An 8,843-nucleotide genomic window follows, 5' to 3' on the forward strand; every position below is an offset into this window, starting at 1 on the left:
GTGGTGCTAAGAATTGAACCCAGTGCCTCACAAGAACTAGGCAAGCGCTCTGCCACTGAGCCCCGGCCCCAACCCCTCAGTAATGGATTTGAATAAGCAGAAAAAGAAATCAGCAAATGTAAAACGTTGTCAATCAAGATTACTAAAACCAACAAAGGTAAATGAACAGAGACCAAGAGACTTGCAGGATACCATTAAGCATATCACATATATGTATAATGAGAGAAAAGGAGAGAAAGGAAGGGGCAGGAACATTTTTTGATAAGGTCTGAAAAATCCCCCATGTGTGAATAAAAATCATTTATCCACACGTCTAAGAAGCACAGCGAACTCCAAGTAGGATGAAACATAGAGTAACAGAATGTTACATAAAGAGTAATGTTATTAATAGTTGCCAAAAAGCAGAAACAATCCAAATGTTCAGGCATCTGATGAATGGATAAACAAAACGTGGCATATCCATGCAATGCAGTATTACTCAAGGTAGGAAACATTGATACATGTTCCCATGTGGATGAACCTTGAAATCATCATGCCAGATCAAAGGAACCAAACATCAAAGGCCAGACAGCATAAGACTCACTCAGGTGCAAAGCAGATTAGTGATTATGAGGGGAGGGAGAGGTGGAGGAACAGGGAGTGACAACCTAAGGGATCCAGGGATTTTGTTTGAGGTGAGACAAATGTTCTGGGATTTGATGGTGGTGACAATTACCCAACATTGAACACCCTAAAAACCCCAGAAATGCATTTATACTTTAAAGTGGCTTTAAAATGGGTACTTAACATGTTGTGTGAATTTTAGCCCAATTAAAAAAAAATACCAAGCTACAAAATAATGAAATAAAATTAGTGGCTTATGAAAAAGTTAGTATGCCTTTTTCTCCTCCCGGAATTTTGCGAGACTACTTCTGGTCCCTCTTCTCCAGAGTCAACAACTGTCACCTTGTTTACCAATCACGGTGTGTGGATTTCCCAGTCCCTACAGGTTGCAATAGTTTCAACAAAATGAATGAGAACAATGGGCACTCCATGGTGTGGCCAGGTCAGGAACCGGTCCTTATGTGGACTCCATTATCCCCGGGGAATGCTTTCTTCCTCCATTTATCTCCATAATGCCTTAAACCCGGGATGGGCAAACTATAGGCAGTGGGACAAATCCAGCTGCCGCCTCTTCCTGCAAGGTCCAGTGGGACTGGTTTTCACTGAGCGAAGGAGAGGAAGGGATGGACATGGGGTACCCAGCATTGCTTCTTTTGCCTGGTAGTCCCTTGACCCTCATCCAGCAGGCGCTCTCCAGTGACCACAGGACCCGCGTGCTTTCCACAGCACCTTCTCCTTCCTGGGACTTCTGAGGCTCCTGCCCCTGGATGCTGCCTGATTGGTTTGTTCTGCCTCTCTCCCATGGTGAGGCTGTCCTGAGGACTCCGATGCTTCACCCAGCTGAAATATGATCTTCTAAAAAGAATTTCATTCTTCTCAGTAGACCTGTCTTAATAACAACAACATCATCCTATTTGACAATCATTTGTCAATCAAAATTTTTGGAAATTTGTTGTTTTCTTTTGTTATATAAATACCTATATAATATCTTCAATGTTGCTTCTAGGCTCCTGCAAAGCCTAAAATATTTCCTACCTGGTTACTATGGTTTGAATATGGGTAGTGTCCCCCAAGGGTCTGTATGGTATAAAGGCTTAGTTCCCAGGGTGGTACTCTTGGAAGTGAACCTTTAAGAGGTGAGATCTAGTGAGAGATCCTGAGGTCACTAGGGCATGCCCTTGAAACAGATTATGGAACCCCTGTCTCTTGGTCCCTCTCTTTTTTCTGGTTGAAGATGTGAGCACTTATTCCTACATGTACTCTGCCCAAATCCATGGAACCACCTGATCTTGGACTTAAATCTCCAGAACCATAAGCTAAATAAACTATTTTTCTTTGTGAGTTGATTGCCTCATGTATTTTACACTATGGTTACATGAAGCTGACCATGACACTGGCCCTTAACAGAAAAGGTTTTCTGAGTCTTGAATTATTTGCTTACCCTCTTTCCATCTTGCCTTCTTTTTACCTTTTCCCTTCCTTTACCTCTCTGCCTTTTTTCATCTCCCTTGTTTCCTGAGTGTTACAGTTTAGATGTGGTATCCCCCAAAAGCTCATGTGTGAGACAATGTAAGAAGGTTTGGAGGAGAAATGATTGGGTCCTAGTCTTAACCTAATCAATTACTGATGGGTTTAACTGAGTGGTAACTGGAGGCAGGTGGAGTCCGACTGGGGGAAGCGGTTCATTGCGGGGCATGACTTTGGGGTATATATTTTCTATCTGGAGAGTGGAGTCTCTCATTCTGTTTTCTGATCATGTGAGCTGTTTCCCTCCACCACACTCTTCCACCATGATGTTCTGCCTCACCTTGAACCCCAAGGAGCAGCTGTCTGTGGATTGAGACCTCTGAAACCATGAGCCCTCAAATGAACTTTTCCTCCTTTACAATTGTGCTGGTCAGATCCTTTAGCCACGGCAGCAAAAATGCTGACTAAGACACTGGGTTTCCTTCTCCAACTGATGTCTCTGTCTCATTCCACAGAAGCCTAACTGGGAAACTTACTCCAAGGCCAAGGGCTACAGATGAAATAAGTTGAAATCCCCACCTAGTGCCTGCTTATTTAACTGGAGGCTCTGATCACTTAACTACAATTCATTCTCATTTGGGCAACCTGGTTGTCCACGGTGGGGAGGAATCCATCTTCCTGAGGTCCACAATCTCAGGGGAGAATGCAGATAAACAAGTTGGCTCATGTGCTTCCCCTTCCACAGGCAACTCTAACCATCTCTTCCTTACAGTCAAATTCTGTTTTGCTTTGTTTTCTCTGCTATGTATGCGTTTGTCAGACTGTGTTGAGTTCACATAATAAAATATTTGCATATTGTCTCAGAAAACAAAACCAAAAAAATCCCCTTTACCACAAATTTCAATCTACTGGATAGTATATACAAAATAACCAGGTACCCTCTTGTGCAAGCATCCATTCATTATGCTACTTCGATTAAACCAGCAATCATAACATAAGCATTTTCATTCTTTTCTAGTAACTTAAAATGTTTAACCGAAATTAATATTTGATTTAGTAATATTTGATTTAGGCTATTGGCATGAAATAACCTTGTTTTGAAGGATGGGGCTGCTGAATAAATATGTCTTCTCTTTGGAGGGGAAAGTGAGTCTATTGATTTTATTCTTGTGGCCCAGAGATGACAGAGGGTTTTTCCTTATGAAACAACTCTGACGGATCGGTAGTGATGTCTGTTCTGAGCAGCATTCCAAGGAGGTAGTTCAGGCTCAGAGGGGAAGGGTGCAGCTTAGTGGGATGTCACTACTGCTCTGGGCAAAGCACTGGAGAGCTCAGAGCTGCAGTGTGGATACCAAGTATTTGTAATTCCAGTCAATCACTTTATTTCCTTTGATCGACTATCACCCAGAGTGAAGAGGCATACCAGATGGTTGGGCACCGTTTCCCAAAGACCTAGCTCTCTGGGACTGGAAATGGATCTCTTTACTTCAGACACCTTCCCAAAGAGGAATCAATGAACAGAGTTCCCTCAAAAGTGTTTTGGGCTTTTTTGAAGAACTCTTTGTTTTTGATAAAAGTTTGTGTATTTATAAGTAAACCCCAAAGGGCCATTCTATAACTTAGTGGGAATTGCTCCCAACATTGAAAGTATAATAATTTTATGTCTAAAGAGACAAAAGCAGGTGATGGATGTTAGATTGCATACTATAATTTGAGTTTTCTCTGTGCTGTTCATGAAATAACTGACAAGTGTAAACCTACCTTAGGTCCACTAATTGCCCTTAGTTGGAAAAGGCAGCTCCAAGAGTTGAATGCTCTAAGGTCTACAGATGACATCAGAGATATTTTGATCAATGAAGGACAAGTGACAATTAGGGACCTGGATTAGGGGGTGGAAATCTTTAAGTGGAATCTTTGAAATAGTTTTCAATTTAGGACTATTCATCTGAGGGAAAAAATGCTTTTTTATTCCCTATAAATTCTTAAAAAAAATTTTTTTTGGCCAAAAATCTTATCTTTATTTCTAGACTATTTATTGGTTTTCTTGCAGATATTGAGTAAAAAAATAATATTTAGTTTTTTCCACTTTATTTAAAGAATCAGTAGTGAGAATTTATACACTTAAAACAGTGCCTTACTTTTAAAAACTAGCATTTTTCCCAATTATAAATTGACTTTATAGTTCAAACAATACTGAAAATAAAAATTTTATCGTAATTTTATTTTTTATTTTGGTACTGGGAATTGAATCTAGGGAAGATTTACCGCTGAGCTACATTCTCAGGCCCCCCCCCCCTTTTTTAAATTTTGAGAAGGGGTCTTTGCTAAGTTGCGGAAGACCTCGTTAAATTGCTGAGGCTGTCTCTGAACTTTCCATCCTCCTGCCTCAGCCTCCCAAGTTGCTGGGATTATAGGTGTGTCCTTCCACCAGGCTAATTTCAATCTTTCATTCTACCTCTAGAAAATCAGGGTCAGTAGTTCATCTGGTTTTCTCTTTTGACATGGTATTAGTGTTTACTTTGAAAATGAGGAATCGGATGTACTCAGTCTTGCCCCATCGACTTTCAGTATCTGTATAGTTATATCACCCTCATTAGCGGGTGGCATTTCATAGTACTATTGCTTATTAAATCAATGCCCTATTAATGAACATTTGGGTTGTTTCCAATTTTTTCCTATAAAACTACAGGTAATGCTGGGATCATGTGACCACTGTTTGTAGAGGTGACCCTGTCACTTTGAAACATTGTGAGTGTGTATCTGACCTCTTCCTGTGCATGTGGTAAAGAGGCAGTGGCCCAAGGTCAGGTCCAACTTGGTTGAGAGTTAGTGAGGCTGGCCTACATCAACCTGGAATAAATAAAACATTTGTGTAGGACTGCTTGTACTAGGGAATTTATATTTTATTAAAATAATGTAATTTTGTTTAAATAACAATAAAGCATTTTTGCATATTTGACTGGGTGAAAAAAAAAAAAAAACCATGGGGCCACCCTTACTGGGAAGGAGGAGGAATATGACTGGGAAGTTCAAATGACGCCATGGTGATGCTCTAGTCTAGTTTATATGCTGGGTTGTAGGTACCCGGTAATGCTGTTTTTGTGTGTGTTTATCTTGTGTATTAGCCTGTCCTCCATTGCTATAGCAAAATACCTGAGGCTGGGTAACTTGCAAAAAGGTTTATTTGGCTCACAGTTTTGGAAGCTGAAAGTCATGGCACAGACTCTGGTGAGGGGGTCCCTGCCAGGTTGCCTCACATCACCGTGCATGGCATCATGACAGGAGCACAAGTGAGAGGGAGAGGTCACATGGTGAAGCAAGAAGCATATCAGTCCTGTGTGGCATTATAGCCCCTACACACACACACACACACACACACACACACACACACAAATGAGAAGGCTAAAGAGGTTCTGTAAAGTGTACAGTGAAAAAAAATGGAGACATAAATGCTGTAACTCAGAAAGAGTGACTGGAACTCAAGCGTGATTCATTCATACTGGAATATGTGAATCCAAGGGTCCGATGGCTTCAAGTAAAGCAACCAGAAACCAGAATGTGTAAAACCAAACAGTAGCAACACCAAACCCAAAGGTGCAAACAGGAAGTCTGATACGACCTGAAATCACACTTCACTTGACCAGGAAGCCACTAGCCCAGCTTCTAGCACGTGGTCTATTATAAAGCTCAACCCCTCTTGACTTGGAGCATCGCTGCAGACCGGGTGGCCTCTCATGCAACACAGTGCAGGGGACACCCCCTTGAGTTATCTTCAATTGCACAAGCCTCAGGAGAAGACCCCAAGAAAAGTGAGCTGAGCTCAGAGCTGCAGCCAGCTGGGAGAGGAAGGGGTGCCTTAGGGCAGGTGTTCTCAGCAGCACAGCTGTGACCAGCTGTAACCAGTGCAGAGCCTGGGAAGCCAGCCACAGGCCCTGCTTAGTGGTGCTCTCTGGGGACAGCAGAAGCAGGAGCAAATTCTCTCTGGAAGAAAGTGTATTCACTTTAGACCCCTGGGCACCCATGTGGAGCAAGAAGAAAAAACTAGCAATTATGAAGATACAAGGGAAGACAAGCCTCTTTTGTGTGCCAGGTAGCAGACCAAACAAAAAAACCGATTTAGAATCCCTCCACCTCTCAAAGAGCTGACTTTGGAACTGTCAGAAACCAAATATAGAACAGATAGATGCACATGTGAAGTGTCTGATGAAGGATGTAATAACAAACCTAAGACCCCAGGAAACACAATCAGAAATAAACAGGCTTTAAAAATGAATCTTTTAGAAATAAAAGAAGAAAAATTTACCTTGTTAAATTAAAAAACAGAACAAACCTCCAGAAGGTGGTTGGACAGAAAATTAGACATAGATGAAAAGAGAATACATACACTGGAAATTATACCACAATAATCACCCAGAACACGACACAGAGTGATAAAAATATGAAAACAATGATAAGAGATATGAAGGATAAAATGAGAAATATCTATTTGGAACCCCAGAAATAAAGAATAGAGGACCTGAAGAAGAGGCAATATTTGAAAAGAAAACAACCAGAACCTATAAGAAAATATAAATACACAAATCTAGGAAACATGCTGTATCCTAAACAAAATAAATGAAAAGGAATTCATGCTTCAACTTATAGTGAAGTCACAGTATACCAAAACTAAAGTTCTTAAAAGGAGCCAGAGATAAAGAACAAATAGTTCCTGTAATCCTGAGAAACTAAAAAAAAATGAGTCATAGTTAAAAATTCTCGACACAAAGCAAATACCAGACCTAGAGATTTTTCAAATGAGTTCTGCAAAATTTCAGTGAACAGGTCATTTCTATCTCCCTATCTAATTCCATGAGACCAGTTTAACAGAGAAGAGTACAAGAAAGGAAAATTCCGGGTCAGTCAAACTCATAAAGATGCTTGCCAAAAATCCTACTTGAAACATTGATGAGTAATAGTGTTTAAAAAGAGAAAACAATCTCTGAAATTCAAGAGTGGTTTAATTTGAGAAAGTCCATAAACTTCATTAATTACTTTAACAAAGAAGAAAAAAGCATATCTTTATCTCAATAAATGCCAAAGAGTTATGACAAAATTCAGTCTCAGATTTTTATTAAAACAAAATCAAACCTAAAAGTAAAAGGGTTATTCCTTAGCCTAACTAAGTAAATCTACTTAACAACCTATATCATATATTATTTTAAATGGGGAAGAGTTAGAAGCCTTCCCTTTGACCATGATTGTAGTAAGAATGCCCTCTATAGAATAGCCAATTCTATTTAGCTTTGTACTGGAGGTCTTAGCCAAAGCAATAAGACAAGAAATGAAAGACATAACAATTGAAAGGGAAGAAACAAAATTTTCATCATTTGCAAGTGATATGATTCTTTACATGGAAAACCAAAAATAATCTAAATATGATATTTATTATTAATTTAAAATTGTTTTAAAGCATAATAATAAGAGAAGACATCATTTAATTACAACCCAAAAGTTTAAGATATCTAGGAATCAATTCTATCAAAAGATGTACAAGGTCTATGTGGAAAATAATAAAATTTTATTGAAAAATCTTAAAGGAGACCTAGTTAATTGAAAGATATTTTGTGCTTATGAATAAGAAGATTCAATATTGAAAAGACGTTAATCTATCCACAAACTGACCTACAAATACAATGCAATTCTAATCCAAATCTTAGCAAGGTTTCATGTGTGTGTGTGTGTGTATGTGTGTGTGTAAGTTGCCAAGTTGTTTCCAAAACATATGAAAGTATGAAGAACCAAGAATATTTAAGATATTGCTAAAGAAAAATATTTAGGTAGGATATTAAGACTTATACAAGGCTGTAATATTTTAGATTGTGTGAAATTTGTAGAATTTGCACAGGGCAAAAGACAAATGGCCAATAAAACAGGAGAATGATCTCAGACATAAACCCAGGCACACATGGAACTTTGATACAGAGTCACATTGAAGACCTATAGACACAAATGATCCTGGCTCAACTGGGCATCTAGTGAGAAATGGATCCACACCATGTACCTCAAAAAAAAAAAAATAAATAACATCGAGGCAGAGGACTTACTATGAAGAACTTGAAAGGTTTGAGAAGATAAAGTGGAACTGATCTCTCAAATGTTCAGCTACTAAAGGATTTCTTAAATAATAAGATACCAAGGGTCCTAACTGATACATGGAACTTTACCCCAAAGAAACTCTTGTACATGTGCTTAATAAAAAGTTTAGGCATATATCCATGTACGCAAACCTATTAGAGAGCAAAGGTCTAAGAAATGCATTCTCTCCCAGGAGCAGGAGAAAGAGAAAGGAGGAAACTTTTGGGTAGGTACAAGATGATACTGTATTCTAGCACTTCTGTTGTAAGTTTAATGGTTCATAGAATTTAATGGTAAGAAAGAGAATGGTGCCAGGCATGGTGATGCATGTCTATAATCCCAGTGACTTAGGAGGCTGAGGCAGAAGGACCCCAAGTTCAAGGCCAGCCTTAACAATTTAGGATTGCCCTAAGCAACTTAGTGAGACCCTGCTAAAAATTAAAATTAAAAAAGGACCAGCGATAAAGCACCCTTGGGTTCAACAATCTCTATTAACCCCCCCCAAAAAAACTGAATGATAAATTTAATGACAAAGTTTACAAATATTCCATTTAAATTGAGTAACTTAAGATCTAAAGTTTTCATGGGACTTCAATTTAAACTTTGCACTAAAATTTACATCAGTAGACACAGGAAACAGGTATAAATGTTCGTTATTA

The sequence above is a fragment of the Sciurus carolinensis genome, chromosome 16, assembly GCF_902686445.1.
Source record: "Sciurus carolinensis chromosome 16, mSciCar1.2, whole genome shotgun sequence".
Classification (NCBI taxonomy): domain Eukaryota; kingdom Metazoa; phylum Chordata; class Mammalia; order Rodentia; family Sciuridae; genus Sciurus; species Sciurus carolinensis.